The sequence below is a fragment of the Mus musculus genome, chromosome 17 (genome assembly GCF_000001635.26).
Source record: "Mus musculus strain C57BL/6J chromosome 17, GRCm38.p6 C57BL/6J".
Classification (NCBI taxonomy): Eukaryota; Metazoa; Chordata; class Mammalia; order Rodentia; family Muridae; genus Mus; species Mus musculus.
This window is the reverse complement of record NC_000083.6, coordinates 53,716,204-53,738,560: the sequence shown is the minus strand read 5'-3', so window position 1 is coordinate 53,738,560 and position 22,357 is coordinate 53,716,204. Positions and strand designations below refer to the sequence as shown.

The window sequence follows — 22,357 nt, the reverse complement described above, 5'->3', positions numbered from 1 at the left end:
CCACACACCTATGGTCACTTGATCTTCGACAAGGGAGCTAAAACCATCCTGTGGAAGAAAGACAGCATTTTCAAGAAATAGTGCTGGCACAAGTGGTTGTTATCATGTAGAAGAATGTGAATCGATCCATTCCTATCTCCTTGTACTAAGGTCAAATCTAAGTGGATCAAGGAACTTCACATAAAACCAGAGACACTGAAACTTATAGATGAGAAAGTGGGGGAAAGCCTCGAAGATATGGGCACAGGTGAAAAATTCCTGAGTAGAACAGCAATGGCTTGTGCTGTAAGATCGAGGATTGACAAATGGGACCTCATGAAACTGCAAAGCTTCTGCAAGGCAAAAGACACCGTCAATAAGACAAAAAGACCACCAACAGATTGGGAAAGGATCTTTACCTATCTTAAATCAGATAGGGGACTAATATCCAATATATATAAAGAACTTAAGAGGGTGGACTCCAGAAAATCAAATAACCCCCTTAAAACATGGGGGTCAGAGCTAAACAAAGAATTCTCACCCAAGGAATACCGAATGGCTGAAAAGCACCTGAAAAAATGTTCAACATCCTTAATCATCAGAGAAATGCAAATCAAAAGAACCCTGAGATTCCATCCTACACCAGTCTGGAAATCAGTACAACCACTCTGGAAATCAGTCTGGCCTTTCCTCAGAAAATTGGAAATAGTACTACCGGAGGATCCCGCAATACCTCTCCTGGGCATATATCCAGAAGATGCCCCAACTGGTAAGAAGGACACATGCTCCACTATGTGCATAGCAGCCTTATTTATAATAGCCAGAAGCTGGAAAGAACCCAGATGCTCCTCAACAGAGGAATGGATACAGAAATTGTGGTACATTTAAACAATGGAGTACTACTCAGCTATTAAAAAGAATGAATTTATGAAATTCTTAGGCAAATGGGTGGACCTGGAGGGCATCATCCTGAGTGAGGTAACCCAATCACAAAGGAACTCACACAATATGTATTCACTGATAAGTGCATATTAGCCCAAAACTTAGGATACCCAAGATATAAGATACAATTTTCCAAATGCATGAAACTCTAGAAGAATGAAGACAAAAGTGTGGACACTGTGCCCCTTCTTAGAATTGGGAACAAAAGACCCATGGAAGGAGTTACAGAGACAAAGTTTGGAGCTTTCACAAAAGGATGGACCATCTAAAGGCTGCCATATCTAGGGATCCACCCCATAATCAGCTTCCAAATGCTGACACCATTGCATACACTAGCAAGATTTTGCTGAAAGGTCCCAGATATAGTTGTCTCTTGTGAGACTATGCTGGGGCCTAGCAAACACATAAGTGGATGCTCACAGTCAGCTATAGGATGGATCAAAGGGCCCCTAATGGAGGAGCTAGAGAAAGTATCCAAGGAGCTAAAGAGATCTGCAACCCTGTAGGTGCAACAACATTATGAACTAACCAGTACTCCGGAGCTCTGGACTCTAGCTACATATGTATCAAAAGATGGCCTAGTCGGCCATCACTGGAAATAGAGGCCCATTGGACACACAAACTTTATATGCCCCAGTACAGGGGAATGCCAGGGCCAAAAAAATGGGAATGGGTGGGTAGGGAAGTGGGGGGGAGGGTATGGGCAACTTTTGGGATAGCATTGGAAATGTAATTGAGGAAAATACTTTAAAAAAAAAAAGAATGAATTCATGAAATTCTTAGGCAAATGGTTGGACCTGGAGGGCATCATCCTGAGTGGGGTAACACAATCACAAATGAACTCAAATGATATGTACTCACTGATAAGTGGATATTAGCCCAGAAACTTAGTATAGCGAGATATAAGGTAAAATTTGCAAAACACATGAAACTGAAGAAGAACGAAGACCAAAGTGTGGACACTTTGCCCCTTCTTAGAATTGGAAACAATCACCCATGGAAGGAGTTACAGAGACAAAGTTTGGAGCTGAGACAAAAGGATGGACCATCTAGAGACTGCCATATACAGGGATCCATCCCATAATCCATCCCATAATTAGCCTCCAAACGATGACACCATTGCATACACTAGCAAGTGTTTGATGAAAGGAATGTGATACATCTGTCTCTTGTGAGACTAGGCCGGGGCCTAGCAAACACAGAAGTGGATGCTCACAGTCAACTATTGGATAGATCACAGGGCCCCCAATGGAGGATCTAGAGAAAGTATCCAAGGAGCTAAAGAGATCTGCAACCCTGTAGGTGCAACATTATGAACTAACCAGTACCCCGGAGCTCTTGACTCTAGCTGCATATGTATCAAAAGATGGCCTAGTCGGCCATCACTGGAAAGAGAGGCCCTTTGGACAGGCAAACTTTATATTCCCATGTACAGGGGAAGGCCAGGGCCAAAAACTGGAAATGGGTGGGTAGGGGAGTGGGAGGGGGGAAGGTGTGGGGTACTTTTGGGATAGCATTGGAAATGTAATTGAGGAAAAGATGTAATAAAAATATTTTTAAAAAACAAAAAACAAAACAAAACAAAATAAAAATAATCAAACTCAGGGGTGAAATCAACCAAGTGGAAACAGGAAGAACTATTCAAAGAATCAACGAAATGAGGAGCTGGTTCTTTGAGAAAATCAACAAGATAGATAAACCCTTAGCTAGACTCACTAGAGGGCACAGGGACAACATCAGATCCTTCTACAAAAGGCTATACTCAACAAAACTAGAAAACCTGGATGAAATGGACAAATTTCTAGACAATTCCAGGTACCAAAGTTAAATCAGGATCAAGGTAATGATCTAAACCATCCCATATCCCCTAAAGAAATAGAAGTAGTCATTAATAGTCTCCCAGCCAAAAAAAAAGCCTAGGACCAGATGGGTTTAGTGCAGAGTTCTATCAGACCCTCAAAGAAGATCTAATTCCAGTTCTGCACAAACTATTCCACACAATAGAAGTAGAAGGTACTCTACCCAACTCATTCTATGAACCCACAGTTACTCTGATACCTAAACGACAGAAAGATCCAGCAAAGATAGAGAACTTCAGTCCAATTTCGCTTATGAATATCAATGCAAAAATACTCAATAAAACTCTCGCTAACCGATTCCAAGAACACATTAAAATAATCATCCATCCTGACCAAGTAGGTTTTATTCCAGGGATGCAGGGATGGTTTAATATATGCAAATCCATCAATGTAATCCATTATATAAACAAATTCAAAGACAAAACCCACATGATCATCTCGCTAGATGAGGAAAAAGCATTCTACAAGATCCAACATCCATTCATTATAAAAGTCTTGGAAAGATCAGGAATTCAAGGCCCTTACCTAAACATGATAAAAGCCATCTACAGCAAACCAGTAGCCAACATCAAAGTAAATGGTGAGACTGGAAGCAATCCCACTAAAATCAGGAACTAGACAAGGCTGCCCACTTGCTCCATACCTATTCAACATTGTACTTGAAGTCCTAGCCAGAGCACTTAGGGTGAGTGCTCTAATTTTTTTTCAACTGCTCACAGGTCTTTATTCACTAATGGGGTGGCACTTTCCCCTTCCCAGGCTGCCTCTCATTGAGGGTTCCACCGAGCTCAGTGTCCTCCAGTCATGGGGAAGGTCCTCGTGACCAGGCATCAGGTTTGGAGAAGGACTTCATCCCTTTCTGGTAATTGCTGGTGTTTAATGTCAGGAAGAAGATGGGGAGGGACACAGGCCATCAACCCTCAGAGCTCCATGATATCCCAGTTGGAGATGCAGAGTCATAGGGACTGGGGGTATCCCCCAGCCTCAGCAACCGGAGGGCATCAGGAATCAGGCTTCCAGGAGAGTACCAGAGATGCAGCTCTGGGCAAGGGCTCCTAAGTGGTGGCATGGCTTTGGGAAAAGTAGCAGGGTGGGCTGCAGTAGGGGTGGTCATTATGTAGGCTGAGTCAGGATAAATGGGTGGTTATGTACTCCTCAATCTTGAAATTCCTTTGAAAATATTCCCTGATGTCCAGGCCACAAATCACCACAGTTGTGGCCTGTGGTCCTGATTTGGTGGACCTTGCAACAGGGGCTAGTGCAGGATTATTATGGCTCAGGGTTATGCAGATAGAAGGGTGGGATTCAAGCATCAGAGGCAGAGCCCTAATTTCTAAACCATTCTGATGTGTGTAAGGTAAAATCTCAAAATTCTCTTGAGTTGCATGACCCTGATGGTTAAAGATGTTAAAGATTTCTTTAAGTGTTTCTTAGACATTCTCCTTTCCTCATTTGGGAATTAACTGTTTATATCTGTATTCCATTTTTAAGTTTTTTGTTTGGGGTTTTTTCCCTCTTTGGTATGTAGTTTCTCGATTTCTCTTTATATTTTGCCTAATAGTCTATTGGATGTGTAGTTGGTAAAAAATAAAAAATCTTTGCCTCGTCTATTGTTTGCTGTTTTTCAGCATGATGGTGTCTTTCATCTTACAGTAGCCTTTCAGTTTCATGTGGTCCTATTTATTAATTGTTTATCTTGCTGCTGCTATCATATTCATTTAGAAACAGACATTCGACCTGTCAGAGCTTTCTCATCTAACCAACTTTTAAAATACTTCAGTGATCTTCTAAGACTGAGAGAAGCTCAGGCTGGAGCAAACAGGCTATTCATTTAGCTTTCATTTTCCATATTAGTCTCTCATTGTTACATTTGGGTGTTGTGATAAATCTCCAAGTAAAATATTCCCCGGTAATGAAAACACAACTCACATGAGAATGGAATTAACGTCAAGTATAATTCTCCCCAGAACATCCCACAACATCTGGGTATCCAAATATTCACATGAAACATTACAGTGGAGGAGAAATCATTCATATGCTACTTTCTCTATTTTATCTGAACATACTTGATTATTTCTAAAGTACAAAATTAAGAACTTATTCGTTAAAGATATATAACAAAAACCAATAAACAAGAAACCAAATAAGAACTAGTAGAATATTGTGAAGTATAGTATCCTGTGTCCAGGCTTGCATCATCTGTTGGGTGTTCTGAAGAAAGCTTCTTTACAGTTGTTTCTGAGATGGTAGCATTAAAAACTCTGGATGTTCCTCTTCGAGCAACAGAAACACCACTCCGAAATCCATGCTCCCCTCTCAGTCAGATTCAAAGACATGCCAACTCCTTTCCAGAGGCTCTGAAGAAATTTGTGCATTGTATGTAATGATGTGTGCACGGGTGGTGCTGTTCCTAGTGGCTCAGCCCTACTTCTTGCTCTTCTGTAGACACATCTAAAGAGATGAGAATCAAAGTAAGCCAGAGATTTTCAGGAGCATTTCACTAGAATGTCATAGGAAAAACCATGGTTATTAAAGGGTGCGAAAGAGATCGCTACACAATGCAATAGGATCGTTTCTGAAAATTAATAAATGCCTCTTTTTATTCCATCTTCTTCATATTAACACCCATGTTTGACCCTGTGTATGTGCAGTCATGTTTAGATGTGTGTAGTCAAGTGTGTGTGTCTATGTCTATATCCAGGTGTATACCTTCATGTGTGTTCAAAAGGCATAGTGAGTATTTGCTACTGTGTGAGTATGAGGTCAGTTAATTGCCTTCCTGAAATTATTTGCAGTATGTTTTTACACACTCTCACCTGGAATGTGGACTGTCAACTAGATTAGACCATCTGCACAGAGAGCATGAAGGATCTGCTTCCATCTCCATGAAGTTTAGCTTATAGGCACACTGAAGAGCCATACCAAGGTTTAACATGGTTTCTGGGGGTCTAAGGTCAATTCATTATACTTGTTTAACAACCATTTCGTATAGAGTTTTCCTTTTTGCCATAGACAAGGTGTCAGTGTGGGCTTGAGGGTAGGTTTCATGGCTAGATTCTCATCTCCTTACATTTTCCATGAACCTATCTATTCTAGTCCACAGAGCAAATGGTTCGTTGCTCCTGAGTTATAAATCCACGGTTGCAGCTCTGTACAGTAAACAGAAATAAGTGGAGTCATAAAGTAATTTTTCCTTTGCAGCAGATTCAAGAGAACTTACAAAGTAAGGGAAAAAATTACGTGTGTGTGTGGCTGTGTGTGTGTTAGTTTGGATTTCCATTGCTGTGAAGAGACACCATGACTAAGGCAATTCTTATAAAGAAAAATATTTAATTTGGGTTGATTTACAATTTTAGATATTACTCAGATAATATATAGTTCAATATATTACAATCACTGCAGGAAGATCAGCTGTGTGCAGGCAGAAATAGAGCTAGAGGAGTCTAGACTTCTTCATCTTGATGGAAAGACAGCAGAGAGACTGTCTAACATTTGGTGTAACTTGAGCCTGCCTCCACAGTCACATTCTCCATCAAACCTGACTACACCTACTCAAATAAGGTCACACTTCCTAACAGCACCATTCCCTATGGGCATATTGGGGCCAATTTCATTCAATTTACCACAGTATATATGTGTTCACGTTTATATCCGATATACACATGCACACACAGACACTCACACACAAACACGTATGTATTTTGATGTGTGCTAGCATCTAAATAAAGGGTCTGCAGGTTGAAGGAGACATGGAATTATCACAAGCAAAGAACCCATAGCTGATAAAGCCTTGGAGTTGTTAAGTAAGGTACCGTGTCATATTTGGAAGCCATACCTATTATGTATTAGAGGCTGCAATGGGTATATTTTCGGGAACTGAATTTAAACTTATTGGCTAAGATTATAAAGCTTTTGTTTTCAGAAGGAATGGGCAAGCTACTTATGTAACTCAGTTTCTCTGCATCTTGGTAATTAGACTAATTCATTCCAAACCAATATCCCACAGACTCAAGAACTAGGCTGTGAGAAGTTTCATTTACTGCTTATACTCTTTCCTAAAGTCTAACAATTCAGAGAGAGATCACAAACTAACGATCATGGTACTCTACAGTAGAGCACTATGAAGGTCCACGTTGACCTACAGAGTATTGGAGAGCCATGGCCTGGCAGTCCTGAACACTGAATGTCTCATGTGTTTGAAAGAGTTTCCCAGGGGCAGAGAGATGATGAGGTTGACTGGCTGTAAGAGTGGTCAGAGTTCCATTTTTACACATGGACTATCCATTGGTGTTTTTGGAATTCTGATGTGTACTTGTCATGTGTTCCTTTTCTGAGATGAATGGTCACTATGTGACACATACCGACCTTTTGGGGTAGTTGTGAGTTGTCCAACTTGGAAACTGTAATCTATCTGTGTCATCCACAAGAACGCCACAAAAAACAAATGTCCGTTGGACAAGCAAAGGGAGCTCATTTCTCAGCATGCTGCAAGGATCCTGGAGTGTCATTTTCAGGGATGTTATTAGGAACACCTACATGGGATAAAAGACATGGGTTAGCCCTGTGTTTTATGAAAAGGCAAGCAGGATTATTTTCAACAGTCAGCACTCTAGGAGATGCTACTCCTAGGTCAAGCCAGAAACCTGACACCTGTCCCTGGATCAGTAAGCAAGAGGTCTCCAGGATGCATTGGGGAGGACATTAGCCAAAATACCCAGCAAAGGGGAGATAGAACCTGTAGAGACCATCTCCATCGGCATGGCCCCCAGTTGAGGGATGGGGCCACACACCCATCTCAAACATTTTTATCCTAAAATTGTTTCTATATAAAGGAAATGCAGAGACAAAAGATGGAGCAGAGACTGAATGAAATGCCATCAAGAAAATGTCACATCTAGAGATCCAGCCCACCTACCGACACCAAACCCAGACTCTATTGCTGGTAACAAGAAGTGCTTGCTGACAGATGCCTGATATAGCTGTGCCCTGAGAGGCTCTGCCAGCACCTGACCAATACAGGTGCAGAGCCTCACAGCTAACCCTCAGACTGAACTCAGGGACCCCAATGGAAGAGTTAGGGAAGGACTGGAGGAGCTGAAGGAGATTGCAATCCCATCAGAAAAACAATATCAACTAACCAGACCACCCAGAGGTCCCAGGAACTAAACTCCAACCAAAGAGTACACATGAGGGGACCCATGGCTCCAGTTACATATGTAGCAGAGGATTGCTTTATCTGGTATCACTGGCAGGAGAGGCCCTTGGTCATGTGGAGGCTCGAAACCCGAGTGTTAAGGGGATATTAGAGAAGTGAGGTGAGAATGGGGACTGGGGGCGGGGTAATATCCTCATAGAGGCAAAGGATAGGTGGTATGGGACGAGCAGTTTGTGGAGGGGAAACTAGGAAGGTGGACAACATTTGAAATACAAAGGTTGGAGAGAATGCTCAGTGATTAAGGGCACTGGCTGCTCTTCCAGAGGTCCTGAGTTCAAATCCCAGCACCCACATGGTGGCTCACAGCCATCTGTACTGGGATCTGATACCCTCTTCTGGTATGTCTGAAAAACAGCTACAGTATACACATGTAAATATAATAAATAAATCCTTAAAACTAATAAAAGGCATGTAAATAAATAAAATAAATTAAAAACAGAAAATGGGGTATATTCACCTAATGGAGTATTACGCAGTAGTTTCAAAGAAGAATGACATCATGAAATTTTCAGGTAAATGCATACATCTAGAAAAAGTTCATCTTGAGTGGCAAAACCAAGACAAAAAAGATACATATGATATTTATTCATTTATATGCCAATATTAGCCATAAAGGAAATGATAACCAAGCTGCAATCTTTAGACCCTGAGAGGTTAGATTAGGCAGAAACCTAGAAAGGGCACACAGGAATGTTAATGGAGGGGCAAATAAAATAGATTTTACGTGTAAAGCACGGGCAAGTGGGGATGGGAGCATATGGAGATGGTGGTTCATGGGGATGGGTGGGTCATGAGAATGACTGGAGAAGTCAGGATGAAAGAGAGAGTGCCAAGCCCTGGGAGAGAAAATTGGAATTTGGGGAACATGTGTTGTGGAAATGAGGTGCAGTGGAAACTTTCTGGAATTTATAAAGGTGATCCTAATGAGGTCTCTTAGGAATGGGGACTATGAAAACTCACCTGGCCATTTCTGGTAGGCAGGCATAGCTTCTAGTAGTGGGACTGCATTGCATTCATTTGAGTTGATGACTGGAAGATCCCATGGAAATTCTCAAACAACCCAGACTGCTGCCAAGAAAAAAAAGGTATCCAAGTGGAGCTCCACCTTCTCTGAGGAGAAGGAAATGGGGTAGTATGAGGAGGAATATGTAAGGCTCTGACCAGGAGCAGAGGAAAGAGGGGGGCTGTGATAGAAGTGTAAAGTGAATGAAATAAATAATCTTTCAAAAAAAATTAAAGAGAACTGTGACTAGAACTTTCCAAAAGCTCAAGCCAATTTGTTTTTCTCTCAGCCATCTGTCAAAGTGTTCTGAATGCCAATTCAAAGATGATTTTGGAATTCTACTGAAATATTTCAGACTTTTTGTTTGTAAATATTATCTATCCAACATTGCAGAAAGATGGTCCAACAGGATGCCCTCAATTTCACTGTCTTTATGTGATAGCCTGTGACTTTGGGTCCATGGCCACTGCTCTTCTCAGGAAAACAAGTCTAGAGCCAAAAAAGGGATGCACATTCACATGCCAAGGCTCTGGTAAGATATAATTTTTATCTGCTCAGGCAGATTTCATAGCCAAAATGCAAAGTATCTCAGGTGGGCAGTGAATCAGGTTTATCTGCCCACTGGGTGGCTTTCACAAAGAGATCCACCTATAGAGTCACCTGATGTCATCAGCAATTTGGAGAGGTTGTGTGTAGTTGGATGGTAGAACAGAAGCATTTCATTGTCTACCACAGCATGTCCTTCTGATGCTATGTGCAGTCTCTGAGCTCCTCTAGAGCTCAGGCATGATATGATAGTCATTCATGGGAATTGTAGGTGAAAGATGCTCACCTCAATCAGCGTCACGAATGCTGAGTGTGCACATCCCTATGTCAGGAATAATCTGGGTACGTGTTTCAAGATGTTGCAAGGCATCTACAAGAGAAGGATTATTTTACAATGAAGCTGCCAGAAAGATTCTTTCACCTGCTCAATTCCTGTTGCCATTCAGACGAGAGCAGGTTTATTTTAGGTGGAATTCAGTACTTTGTGAAACAGGTATTCATTTTCTCCTTCTGTGACCTACCTGAGAATGAACTCAATGGGTCTCTTGATGAATTGCTGTCTGAAGGGATTCTCTATCCTGGGTGCCTGTTGCTGTCCTGTCCCATGAGCAGGCTCTAGGTGTCAGGAGGAGAAGCAGTTTCCCAAACACTTGTCTGGGTTGGACACTGCATTCCGTACACCATCTTGTTTAACACTTGCCTAGTTGAGTCAGAATGCATAGATGGTGAAAATGATCCTCCACCACAGAACTTGTCTAACAGAGCCTGCAGATTTGAGAGGTGAAAGCAGGGTCAGTGAGAGATCAGTACTCTAGTGTAGACACTAAGACTACAAGGGAATACAGTGTGTTTGTGATCATCATATCTGAGTCATATATTTGCAATAGTGTACCAGCCAATCATGCTCTGTCCAAGAGAGCAAGTTACTAAACATGTATGCGACTCAGATTTCTTCTCTGGGAGATGAATATTACTGGCCAATATTTGAATCAGTTGTGGCTAGCTTCTGGTAAAAACGCTAGTGTTGACTGCACCTCTCTGGGTGTCTCCATCAGGCAGGCTATTTGGAAAGGAAGGTGCGAAGTCTGTGAGTGTGGCCCTATTAAGCTGACTTCTCTTTTCTTGGATAACAGGGTAAAGGCAGAAACATGATCCCTCCAGTGGCTGTAACACAAAATGCCCCCAATATGTTTTACTGGCCTCTTGGGCATCATTGCTGGGAAGAATATTGGGACAATGCTGTCGATATGCCCAAGGGCTCGATAAAAAACCAGACACAGGTGGTCAGAATGGAAGCTGGCTACCAAGTACAAAGGAGCAAATAGTTCCTGCCTTACCACATTTCTGCCATCTCTCATTTTCTTAATTGTTGTCAGCAAACAATCAACACTTTCCCTCTGTGTATGGGATACTAGCATAAACCACTTTATGGGTTCCTGTTTTCCACTATGCTAAGACCAGTTATCAGAGATTCATGTTCTACAACAAATAGATACTTACTATATTCAGCCTTACTTTCAAGTGCATGGTTCCCACAGATTAGGTCTCAGGATTCTCTGTGACCTCAGTTGCCATGTCAACCCAGTGATCTGATTCTTACCTAGAATGTGTCCTGGAAAACACCTCACAAAACACATCACTAGGACTCCATACTCTATCAGTGGATGACATTTCCAACACCATGATCACCAATGGTTTTTCCTAACCTTCAATTCTTGGTTGGCAATAGATACAATGTAGTACCTTGGCTGCTGTCCTCTTAGAAATAATACCTGGTATCAGGCCTGGCAAGGTCTACTTAATTTTCTATAATGGAGCAGAACAATACTAAATGGATGAAAGAGGCTGTGAGGACAAAGACACAGTAAAATATGAATCAAATGATGGAGATGCCACACCTTCCATTTGTTGCCCAGAACAAGAGAGTGTATTTAATGAGGCATCCTCCCACTTTTCTACCTTGACAGTAACCATCAGAGCAGGGCCTCTACACATGGCTTGCCCTGTCCTGTCTACTCATACTGTCTACAGTGAACATTTGTTCCTGGTCTTCCTTGTTCAAGACCCCTGCCTCAGTCCACACATTCATCCATTTCTCCTTAATCATTGACAGCGAGTATCTCAGCACACACTTGATTTCTCTCTCTACAGGTCCACTCATTTCCTCCTTTCCCTATCCCTTCCTCTTACCTCCATTTGTCTATTTCCCAGCTCCAAGAGGTCTTTCAGGATTTCTGCTTCTTCCAAAGAACCTTCACAAGATATCTTGGGTGTGATCAAGTGATTAAAGTGGAGCAAAGCCTGAGACCTACAGACATGTCTGTTGTTTCCAGGGGTAGCTGTTTTAGATGCTGTGGAAGCCTTTTCCCACCAACGTGACAAAACTGGGGATCTTAAACTTTTATCCCGCCAATGCTGCATGTGATTACTTAGGGAAGTCCAGCCAGCAGTGCAGGTGTTCCAGTGAACTGAACGACTCTACACATGGTAGCTGAGACTCTATATGTGGAGGAAGAATGCTATGACCTGTAGCCCTTATATCTTTTTACACAGCACCTCTGATTTCTGCTTTGCTTTCCCCATGTTGCACAACACAATACACTTTCCCCTCAGAAGCAGCAGAAAGAATTATGAAGGTCCTCTGTTACATTGAACACAGACTTGATCAGTATTGAAGAGGATGGACTCAACTGACCAATAGGGCTACCTCTTTTTCCTTCCTCATGATAACTCAGCAGCAGAGAACAGGATGACGATGTTTCAAGAGAGCATCCTGTTTGTATGCCTTGACCCATGCAAGTAACCATCAGTACAGGCCCTTTTCTTCTTGTGGCTGGCCATGCTATTCTACCTCCCATGCTGTACTCCACAGAAAGTTTGTGAGTGTTCTTGATTGCCCCAGACTTTTGCCTTAGGCCAACACAAGCATCTCTTTCATGCTGATTTAAGGACAGAATCTATTCCTCACTCTACACCCCTCTCATTTCTTTTTAACCACTCCATCCCATTTACCAATTTTTCCCACGACCCCCTTTCACCTGTCTCCCACCTTCCAGGGCACTTACATGTTTCTTGTAGTTCTTCCCAAAATACAGTCAGGAAATAAGATGGAGGGGATAAAGTGACCAAGATGATGAGGCTCCTTATGTCAGAAGACACGTCATTTCTGGTGGTGGAGGCATCTGTTTTAGACGCTGTGGGCACTAGTGCTACAGCACACTCAAAGCTGAGGAAGAAGAGCCTCATCAGGTAGATGTTCCTCATGCCCACCTTTCTGTCCAGCAAGCAGTGATGGGGCTGGAGTAAGATGAAGGAGATGCACACTGACAGTTCACACCAAAGATCGAGAGAGACACAGAAGCCTGATGCCATGTATTGGAAAAGCACAGCACCATGGAGTTCTGTCCTGGCTTTCTGCTGTGGAGTCTCTCTTCAATAAGGCTGAAATTCTCCTAGTCCATTTCGGTTTCCCCACTTCAAAGCAAAAAAGAAATAAGAAAGTGCATGTATTAGTGACCCTGACAGAGACAGGACTTATTCAGCATGACCTGACCTGATCTGCCAAAGCTCTCACCCTCCTTTCTCCTCTGTGAAATTTACCCCTTTACCCAAACTGTCCTTCATCTCTTCCAACCCACTCTGCCCCATTCTACACTATCAGCTTGTGACTCAACTCTCCAGACGTTTAAATGAGGGCAAAGCTGTGGAATTCTGCCATATAATATGCTAGACACCTTATGATCTTGCCCTATGAGAGGGTCCATCTTGTCATTTGCAATGGATATTAAATAGCATCTCCTAACCACACTGAAAGTATAAATCTGTGCAGCCAATACAGCTTGTTTCCTAAGGGACTTCACTATGCTATCTTGTCTTTGGTGCACCTAACACAGGAATTTGGGCTCACCGTGGGGAGGGCAGACAGCAGCAGCAGCAGCAGCACAGTGCTTTCAGAGCACGGGAAATTCGCCTCCAAACTGTAAGTGACCTAGATTTAGAAGCTGTGGGGCCAACGTAGTCTGATACTGGAGAGACCGGCTCACCAGGCATGCAGTCCGTGGAATCTATGTTGACTACAATATCCCCTGTAGCACTGTTAGTGACATCAGCTGTCAGAGCATCACTTTCTGGCACTGGGTCATCTGAATTGGGCATCCTCTCTGGGCAGTTTTGGGTGAGTATGGGGGAATTTATGCAACTCTTGCTTCTTCTTTCAATATTCTCATCCTGAAAGTGACTCTTCCTAGCTTCTATACAAGTTGAAAAGGTAGATTCACTGGCTCTCCTCTTCAAGTGGGGAAAGGGGATAAGGACACCTGAAAGGCTGTTATTTGCCCAGGGCTTCTCCACCTGCTGATGGCTGTCCCCATAGCTCAGTTGGTATTTTAAAATATTAAATGTTGCCATTACTTCATCTTTGAGTCGCCTATTTGTTAAGGATGACACAATCTCTTCACAGGTATAGCCAATGGTGCACATTGTGTTTATGATCCTGGGAAGGATTTCTTTTGTGGCAACCAGTCCATGATCTTGGATGTGGCCCAGCCATGGTCGTTCCACAAGCTGATGTATTGTCATCCTGAACCAGGTAGGGACCCCGAGTAACCGTGCAATGATGATGTGACACGGAAATGACAAGTGGTAAGGAATGGGACACATTGTAGTAGTGATGATCCTGTGCATATCCTCAATGGTGGCTTCTACATATGGAAAGTGCCCTGTGACCAGAACATAGAGGACGATGCCCAAGCTCCACATGTCAACTGCCAGCCCATCATAGGGTTTCCTTGCCAAGATCTCTGGGGCCCTATAGAGTAAGGAGTCACAGGTCTCCTCCAACATCTGCCCTTCTGTGGTTTTAATTGCCATGCCAAAGTCTGAAAGCTTTGCATTTCTTGCTGCATCGACCAGAATGTTTTCTAATTTAATATTGCGATGTGCAATGTGTCTTTGTTGGAGGAAGTACACTGCTGACACGACCTGCTGGAAAACAGGTCTAGCCTCTTCCTCTTTTAGACAGCCCAGTGCCCTGAGGTACTTCTCAAGGTCCTCTCCTGGCACATACTCCATGATCACATAAGTTGTTGTCAGTGTGTCAATCATGTGAAAAAAATCGAACAATGTTCCTGTGTTCTAAAGATTGAAGGAGTTCCACCTTCGAAGTGATGTCAGCCATGCTGTTGATGTTTTTCTCAAGGACCTTGACAGCCACCCGTATACGTGTGGGAAGGTGGCAGGCAAGCTTTACCTCCCCGAATGAACCACAACCCAGAGATAACAACATCCTGAAATCCTTTTCAAGGATGTTCTCTTCCATGTGGCTGGCCATGATGTTTCGCTCAAGTTCAACCACCTACTCTCATATAGAACCAGGAATATATGAGGCTAGAATTAAAAATTAATGCAATTTTAGAATGAATTCTCTATCATAAATTCTGAGATCCCCCAAACAACCCAATGATCCAACAGAGGATCTCAACCACAAACAAGTAGAGGAGGAATTTGAGTAAAGGTCAGAGATGATTTCAGTGAAGGGGGCATGCAAAGGGAAACACTGAGAGCAGAGCGATAATTAGCTCTTATTTTCAAGACCACCATGCAAACTGTTCACATAACTGATCAAGTGAGACCTGATACAATTTAAAGGAGAGAAAACAATAAACTGATGTTCTACACATACTCTATCTACTATGACTACAATCCAGATGATCTTTCAGAGATGCTTCAATTTTTATGCTTCTAGAAATTAAAATATATAAAAGAATTTAGAATTGTGTAAATTTTGAAATAAGATGAAATAAAACATGTAAACATGTAAAGAATCATAAGCAACAAGTATGGGGTAGCAAAAAACATAACTTCCATCAAAGCAGAGCCCAGGCCTCATGGATTCCCCAAATGTATACAGATGTTAGAGAAAAATATATACCAGACTTACAGAAATTAACGCATGAAAGAGAAAACAAAGGACTATATTCAAACTCGACTTTCTTAATATTACCCTCCTCTGACAGCCAAATAATCAAAATTAACAGAGAAAGCATAAGCTCCCTTCCATTGTGAACATATATATGAAAATTGTTTAATAGAAAAAAATGGTTGCTGCTTGATACTTCACATCCAATTTAGGAATAGACTAAACAGCCCTTCGTTTACAATCAAAATGGCCTCATCCAGAACAAAAGGACAGTATGTAACAAAGAAAATGAACAACAGCATAGCCTATAAGGGGTCTCTGGAGAAGACTACATACTAAATGCTATGAGCAGTGACGTCTTGAAGGATGAGGAAAGTCACTGTTAGTAGACATAGTTTGACTTGAAAGAAAGCAGTTCCCCAAGCAGAAATGGGTTACATTTTTGTCTCTTGTGGGTAAGGAGGAAGGAGCCTGAGCTTTTAAAAAAGTCATACTATCAGTACAAACACATGGTGGACAGAAGGAAATGTTCAGGAGATAATGATCAAAGTCCATGATATGCATGCCTTGAGGTTTCTCAGAGATTGAACCACCAATCAAAGAGAGAATATGGGCTGGACCTGGGTGTCTGCCACTCCCAGTACACATATGTAACAAAGGTACAGCTTGGTCTTCATGTGTGTTCCCAACTCCTGGAGCAGAACTGGGAGAAGATATATATGAGGGGGTATTGGGAGGAAAAATAGGCAGATTGGGATGTAAAGTAAATGACTGCAGTGAAATGGCTTATGTGAAACATACGTAAGTGCAATATAAATTTAGTGCAGTGTGTCATAATTATTTTGTAATTATGATTATTACAATCTCAGCATATAATATAGCATAATTTATAATCATAAATTATAAATTATAATTATAAAGTATAATCTTATTATAATTATACTTTCCAATAATAAATTACTATACACATAATATAAATAATTATCATAAATATCATATTGTATAACACATAATATATTAAGAATACTAACACATATCATGTATACCATACATATTGAGGGTAAATAAGGTAGACAGGATTCTAGTATAGTAGTCCTCTGAGAGGCTCCACCTAACAGCTGACTCAGACAGATGTAGACATCCACAACCAAACACTGGATGGAGCTTGGGACTCTTATGGAAGAAGAGGGGAAAGGAACTCCAAGGCAGTACCAACAGAATCAAGTAACCTGAACCCTTGGGGCTCTCATAGTCTGAACCACCAACCAAAGAGCATACGCAGTTGGACCTAGGCCTCACCCACATATGCAGCAAATGAGCAGCTTGATCTTCATGGGGGTCATGAACAACTTGAGTGGGGCCATCCCAAAAGCTGTTGCCTGTACATGAGATATATACTTCTAGCCTGGGGTGCTTTGTGTAGCCTCAGTGGGAGAGAATGTATCTAGGACTGCAGAGACTTGATGTAGCAGGGTGGGGGGAACCCTGGGAGACTACACACTCAAAGGAAAAGGGAAGATGGTGGGAGGCAGTATAGTGGGAGGGGTAACCAGGAGGAGACAGTGAGCAGGAGGTAAAGGGAATAAGTTAAAAATAAAAATATATATGTTTTATACAAGGAAAAAGTAATGAAGGAAATAAGACTAGTGTTTCAAAATAAAAATTGGCTCACAGCCAGGCAGTGTTTTACACATCATTAATCCCAGAACTTGGGAGATAGAGACAAAAGGATTTCTGAGTTCAACACCAGACTGGTCTACAAGGTGAATTTGAGGACAGCAAGGGCTACACAGAGAAACCCTGTCTTGAAAAAAGTAATGGGGTCATAATTAATGAAGAAAGTGATAATATAGGTACAAATTAACCCTCAGAGAAAATCCAAAATTATTAATAAAATCTTCTTTTACCTAGTCTGCCATGTTCGGTCACTATCTCTGGGAGGACTGATCCTTTCTGAAGGAATCGGGGAGAGTAAATTTGGGAGACAGAGGAGATAACAGCACAACAGGGAGGAGAGAGGGAGGTGAGAATGCTGTAAGGATATATTAAATGAGAGAAGAATCAAAGAAAGTAAAAATATAAGTGTGTATATAAGCATAAACATGAATATAAACTGAAATAAGTAAGACCAAACATGAATCCAAAGGGCCAAAATAACAAACTGCAAAACAATATTTCAGTCTCAACAACTAGCAGCAAGAATTGACAAGAATTTCAGTAGTCTGTAATACTGAGGGAAGACACACTTTCAAATTCTTATCATCATGAGGCAACATCTAGAGTGGAATATCTGTTTCAGGAAAACACATGGAACTAGGGAAGTGTGATTACAAACATGCCAGATCCACAAACACAAGTGTCACACTTTGTTTTCTAGAGGTCATGAGTAGGCAGTGGGACTGAACCCTTGTAAAATGAGAAGTACTTATTACATCCAATGGGTGGGGAAGTGAAATAAAGCAGACAAAGAGTATTCAAAGGCAGTAGAAGCAGTTATGTGAAGTCAAGATGATTTCCTCATCGTGTACAGTTAATATATACCACCAAAGATGTAAAATAGACAAGAACAAAGGCAAACAGGACAAGTAAATGAACTTGATAAAAGGAGTAACAGCTGAAATGAAGAAAAGGAGCATACAGACATAAGTTAAAACACAAACAAGTGATGTAAATAAACAAAGAATAAATGACCACTAAATGCCAAAAGTCCAAACTGAAAACCTAGAAAACAAATATAACTCACTAAATCCAGATCCAACAAGTTGGGGAAAAGGCCAAGTTTGTGAGAAACAACAGAGTTCAACTGCTCTCCCACCAACCAACTGCCTCTGTCTGAAGCACAAGGACAAATGCAGCCTAGGCAGCAGCTTGCTATTGGTTGGTATCCAACAATCCTTGCAAAGTCTCCTTATGATGTCACATGCAAGAGACCAATGGCAGCTCTTGAAAACCCCACAGTATTTTTTTAAATATATTTCCTCTCACATTCTTGCCCCCAACTTCTATAATGCTAAGTATTCTCACAGTTGTGATCAAATGCAGGCAAGGATCTACTTGTAGGAGGACGAGTTTGTTTAGCCTCAGATTTACAGGGTGCATAATTCAACATAATGGGAGCTACCCATGTCATGCACATCAGCGTAGCTGTGCAGTTGGTTACCTGGCATTTCCAATCAACAAATTGCTCTGACATGTCCCTGTCTTTTCTAAGTAACACCGGTGCAATCTTAAGAATGTTTCTCTATTTAGCCAGGGTAAAGTTCCATTCTAGTTGCCATGAACCTCATAGTCAACCAGTCTGTCTTTCTCTCCCCATGCCATCTTCTCATTTAACTCTAAAATCGTGGGATCCATGACTTGAAACTGTCAGTGTTTAATAGAGTTATGCTCCTTAAATGATCATACTCATGATATTAATGGCATATCTGAAAATATGTACATGTTCCCTGTTCCAGGAAAACTTTGCAATCCAAACAAGGCCATTCAATCCTCTTAATTGCTACAGTTAGTAAAACTTTTCCCTTGTTCTCTACTTACTTGGATTTTGCTTTCACCAGCATGAGAACCCTTGGTATTCTAACATATTTTCTTCAAAATCATCAGTGTAGCTACACACAGGACTAACCAGTGATTCTCTTCTGTGATTTTTTAAGAGACTGTGATGTTGGAATATGTCTAAACTATTTGTGCCTCTTTCAGGACACATTAACAAGCACTATACATGAGAAATTATCTACCTATGTGAGGAAAGACAGAGTGCATTCTAGAGAAATGAACAAGTTTGTACAAATTCCTGTATTCCCCAGGAAGAAGCCCTCCTGCCTACACAGAGAACAGCAAGTTCAGCTTTGCTGCTCTCCTGAGACTCAAAATAGGCACGCAGCAAGCTCATCTACTTTCCGGTGTTCATTCAGGACGTAGACACATGGAGGGTTTGCCCAGTGGCCTGTGACTGCTGGGACAAGCTTGGCCTAGATAGGCTTGCTGCTGTCCTGGCAATAGCTCTGTGAACATATGACTGGAAACAGCTTCCTACCAACAGACCTGGACCAAGACACTGTGCCTCCTACTGCACTTACAGTTAACCATGTGAGACAAAATAAAGATACTCTGACAATAAGTTTCAGTCAAGAATTATGTTTTGTAGCTTGACCTTCAGCAAGGTAACACCAAAAGACCTTCTGAGAGCACAGACAGTGGCCACATGGTATCATGATGAACCCCTAAAGTTTTTGACTAAGAAGTTACACTCTGAGGGAGCAGACAGGAGTGCACAGGGGCAGTGGAGGAGCTGGGACAGGGTCCTTCCTGCCCTCCATCTGCACCAAGGAGTTGGAGCAGTTACACAGCCCTCCGTGTACAGGTCCTGTGCAGAGGAGAGCTGGCCATCCAGGAGTGCTGACCACAGGCTTTCAGGAACACAATAGGGACAAGCTCATGCCAGAGACTGCAAGACCAACTAAAACCAGAGACAACAGATGGCTAAATTAAAGCACAAGAATTTTGCCAACAGTAACCAAGGCTACATGGCATCATCAGAATACAGTTCTCCCATAACAGCAAGTACATCATACACCAAAACAACAAAAAAGCAAAATTGGACTTAAAACCACTTCTCATGATGCTGATAGAGGACTTTAAAGACATCGATAATTCCCTTAAAGAAATACAGGAGAACACAAGTAAATAGGTAGAAGCCATTAAAGAGGAAACACAAAAGACCCTTAAAGAATGACAGGAAAACACAACCAAATGGAGGCATTTCTGGAGATAGAAAACCTAGGAAAGAGGTCAGGAGTCATAGACATGAGCATTACAAACAGAATACAAGAATCTCAGGTGCAGAAGATAACATAGAAAACATTGAAACAGCAGTCAAAGGAAATTCAAAATGTAAAAACCTCCTAACCCAAAATATCTAGGAAATCCAGGACACCATGAGAAGACCATACCTAAGGATAAAGGTATAGAAGAAAGCAACGATTCCCAAAGGACCAGTAAATGTCTTCAACAAAATTATAAAAGAAAACTTCCCCAACCTAAAGAAAGAGATGCCCATGAACACACAAGTAGCCTACAGAATTCAAATAGATTGGACCAGAAAAGGAATTTCTCCTGTCACATAATAATCATAGCACCAAATGTACAAAACAAGGAAAGAATAATAAAAGCAGTAAGGGAAAATGGTCAAGTAACATATAAAGGCAGACTTATCAGAATTATACAGATTTCTGGCTAGAGACTATGAAAGCTAGAAGATCCTGGGAAGATGTCATACAGGCCCTAAGAGAACACAAATGCCAGCCCGGACTACGAAACTAGGCAAAACTCTCAATTACCATAGATGGAGAAACAAAAATATTCCATGAGAAAAACAAATTTACCCAATATCTTTAAACAAATCCAGCCATGCTAAGAATAATAAAGTGTAAACTCCAACATACGGAGGGAAACTATGCCCTAAAAATAGCAAGAAAATAATCTTCCTTTAACAAACAAAAATGAAGATAGTTACATAAATATAATTCCAACTCTTTAACAATAAAAAAACAGGAAGCACCAATGACTTTTTCTTAATATCTCTTAACATCAATGGACTCAATTCCTCAATAAAAAGACATAGAATAACAAATTGGCTATGTAAATAAGAACCAACATTTTGCTGCATACAGGAAACCCACCTCAAAGACAGACAATACCTCAGAATAAATAGCTGGACAATAATTTTCCAGGCAAATGGTCTCAAGAAACAGGCTGGAGTAGCAATTCTAATATTGAATAAAATCGACTTTCAACCTAAACTTATCAAAAAAGTTACAGAGGGACACACTTCAAACTCATCATAGAAAAAAAATACCAAGATGAACTCAGTTCTGAATATCTATGCTCTAAATTCAGGGGCATCCACATTTATAAAAGAAACCTTACTAAAGATAAAGCACACATTGTACATCATACAATAATAGTGGGAGACTTTAACACCCCACTCTCATCAATGGGCAGATCACGGAAACAGAAACTAAACAGAGATGCAGTAAAACCAACAGAAGTTATGAAACAAATGGATTTAACAGATATCTATAAAATGTTTATCCTAAAACAAAATAATATAACATCTTCTCAGCACCTTACGGTACCGTCTCCCAAATTGACAGTATAATTGATCCAAAACAGGCCTCAACAGATAAAAGAAGATTGAAATAATCCCATGCATCCTAATACATCATCATGGACTAAAGCTGGTGTTCAATAAAAACAAAAATAATAGAACGCTCACATGCACATGGAAACGGAAAAACATTTTACTCAATGATAACTTGGTCAACCAAGAAATAAAGAAATTAAATTAAACTAGGTTAAAGGCAAACAGGACAAGTAAATGAACTTGATAAAAGGAATAACAGGTGAAATGAAGAAAAAGAACATACAGACTTAAGTTAAAACACAAACAGATAATGTAAATAAATAAAAAAATAAATGAACAAAGAGTGCCAAAAGCCCAAACTGAAAACTTAGAAAACAAACTCACTCTATCCAGATCCAACAAGTTGGAAAAAAGACCAGGTCAGTGGGAAACAACTGAGTCCAACTGCTCTCCCACCAACCAACTGCCTCTCTGAAGCACAAGGACAAACCCAGGCTTTGGCAGCAGCTTGCTATTGGTGTTGGCTTCCAAAGTCTCATTATGATGTCACATGCAAGAGACCAATGACAGCTCTGCAAAACCCCACAGTGGTTTTTTAAATTTATTTCCTCTAACATTCTTGCCCCCAACTTCTATAATGCTAAGTATTCTCATGGTTGTGATCAAATGCAGACAAGGATCTACTTGTAGGAGGAAGAGTTTGTTTAGCCTCAGATTTACAGGGGGGCATAATTCAACATAATGGGAGCTA

General features: G+C 41.1%; 1 long non-coding RNA gene across 1 annotated transcript; it reads right to left on the bottom strand.

Moving 5' to 3' along the window:
* Positions 1-4,717: 4,717 nt before the first annotated feature.
* On the bottom strand, positions 4,718-22,052 carry 4932415M13Rik (RIKEN cDNA 4932415M13 gene). Its single transcript, NR_073205.1, has 8 exons — positions 21,991-22,052; positions 13,452-14,929; positions 12,610-13,018; positions 10,066-10,309; positions 9,831-9,914; positions 8,956-9,060; positions 7,146-7,312; positions 4,718-5,231 (listed from the first exon to the last, which is right to left on the bottom strand). It is a non-coding gene; the product is annotated as an RIKEN cDNA 4932415M13 gene (long non-coding RNA).
* Between the last annotated feature and the right edge of the window lie 305 nt (positions 22,053-22,357).